We start from the raw sequence: 2500 nt of genomic DNA on the forward strand, positions 1-2500 counted from the left end.
CATCACGATTCCCGCCCCCTCCCCCCCCAATTTATCCCTAGATGATGCTCAATAAATTTCATCTTGATCGGATGAAGTTTTGTACTTGTCGAATTATGACGTCATAATAGAAGCACCTGTCAGATCGTAATTAATATATGTTATTCCCCATGGAGAGTTCTTTACAATGAGCCACGTCTCAATTTTTTCTAGGCAGCGCTTCCACAGATATAGAGGTGCAAAGTTTTTGGGTTTTCCCAATATGGCGCCCATACCACGTGACTTATGGTCATAAATATCATTTAAAAAAATTATACAGGAGGAGGTGCACCAATGGTGAAAATTTCCGGTCAATCGGACCAACGGTTACAGAGAAAATCATATTTATTCAGTGCGGACAAACAGACAGACAAACGGACTCAAATGCAATACCATCTCATAGCCTATAACCTTCCCGGGGCCCGTCCCGACATTTTTTGTTTCAGAGGTTTCCTCCTATCTTTCACCGTTCAGGAGATTAGCGCGTGCAGACAAACAAACAAACAAACAAAAACTTTCTTTTATATATATTGTTGCAGTTTTGAGTTTGTACAAATAAAGGTTAATTTTCCCCCTCATAGTTAGTCACACAACAACACGTAGCCTCGCGATAGTTCAGTTATTTCATAGTAAATGTAAGCATAGTCCTTTTCCTGTGTTAGTCTTGCGTTGAGTAGAATAATGAGAGTTAGGTCCTTTCATTGCCTTATGCCGCCTTATGCCGCTTTTGACTTTTGCCGCAAATTAACACGAGGCAGGCCTGGCAAATCGAGGCAAGACCAAAGGAGGGCGGAGGAGAAGCAGACGGTAAGAGCGAGCCGCCAATCAGGGCTCGAAGGGAGTGGCTGCGGCACTGCGTCACAAGGCGTGGATAGAACATTCGAAAGGGCTAAGGGGCTTGGCAATATAACCCGTTGCGTGAAGCCAACACCGCAGTTCTGCGGGGTGATGAGCTTGAGAAGTTGTGAGAAGGGCATGCGCTGGGTGTTGAGCTTGAGTAGTTCTGTGGAGGGAGGCGCTTGAACAAGTTCGAAGTTCTGTGAGTGTTGAGCAAGTTACGAGTTCTGAGAGAAGACGCGCATGAACCAAGCTCTAAGCGCACTTACCAATCAAACGCTCGGTTGAGCTTGAGGCAGAGCCTCTATTGGGTTACGCGAGTGATAGCGCGCTGGTAATTAATCGCGCTGAGAGACGCATACATTTCCCTCCCGCCTGCCTGCTGTGCCCGTTGTTCGAGAGACGAGCTACAAGGATCCCTCCCACTGCCTGCTTGCCTTCATCGCGGGACGTGCTGTGATCGTGGAGAGCCACGCCGGGCGAAGCCGTTCCTGGACGACCAAGGCAGCGAGTGAACATCATCCTACCTTCATTTCCCCCCTGTGAGTGTGATCGGGCCCGTGTCTGGGTTTAACATAAGACTGATTACGACTGCTCTGTGTCTCTGTGCTTCTACCGATCATTGTACATAATAGTAATTAAACCTGTGTTCTTCCTTTATTCGACCATCTTCTTTTCCATCATTGACTAAGCGTGGTACGAATAGAACCGCTCTAATCGGGTTCCAATACCAAGGTAACTGCACGGATCATATGGTAAGCAATCCGCTCGGTGTACTCAAATTACACGTGGCTCGTGCGAGGCTTGATTCCCCGCTTCCGCGGCGGCGCAGATATTTAGGTACATGCGAGAATTGTCCCGAAACCCTACCTTGCGGTTGCCCAGTAGGGGCGCTTCAAGTCTCTCGGTTGCGCCGACCCAAGAAGAACCAAGGGCTTAATCTCCCCTTGGTAAGGGCAGGAAGGGCGGCGAGAACCGTAACAATATACTAGTGAGGTACCCGTGCTCGGCACGGGTGGGAGGCCAGAAGCAAACAGGCAATGGAGATACGGTGAATGCTAAAGAATGAAACCAATAAATTCCATATTCCTGTAGCACCTTCAGTCGCATGTCAGACAAGGACAGCAAGTTCGTGAAGGACTTCCAGGAAAAACGTACCCATTCGCAAACAAACAGGTAATTTTGTTCCATACCCAGTCAATGGCGAATCTGCATATGGCGATCCGCGAATTCACGTTTAGAAAGTAGAAACTGTCACGGCATTTCGTCATTCACTTGAACTCGATATCTCATTTTTTCATTCCAAACAGCATAACTCCAATCACAAATGAAATAATATTAATATAAAAAATAAACTTTTAACAACATTCGTGACATAAACAAATATTTAAATCCTGATGTGAAGTTCCGTAAAGTTGAGTGAACACAATTACGAATTCAAAATCGCAATTGTATTCACTCAATTCCAATCATCAATTGATACTTTAACAAAACGATTAACACGATTAACGTTTAACGATTTAACATTACGAATGAATGACGGTTGTATTGGGATATCATCAAACCCACGCATTGCCGTCATCTGTCCACTTCTGCATTCGCGGCAGGTTCATAATTGTCATCAAAATCTAAACAGTATCTTACC

At 45.6% G+C, this 2500-nt stretch overlaps 1 protein-coding gene across 1 annotated transcript in view; it reads right to left on the minus strand.

Moving 5' to 3' along the window:
- The window catches only part of LOC137413723 (TAF6-like RNA polymerase II p300/CBP-associated factor-associated factor 65 kDa subunit 6L), a 24916-nt gene that overhangs the window by 13037 nt on the left and 9379 nt on the right, over positions 1-2500 (minus strand). The window lies entirely within an intron of this gene.

Source organism: Myxine glutinosa, unplaced genomic scaffold (genome assembly GCF_964187855.1).
Source record: "Myxine glutinosa unplaced genomic scaffold, kmMyxGlut1.1 SCAFFOLD_1503, whole genome shotgun sequence".
NCBI classification, from domain to species: Eukaryota; Metazoa; Chordata; class Myxini; order Myxiniformes; family Myxinidae; genus Myxine; species Myxine glutinosa.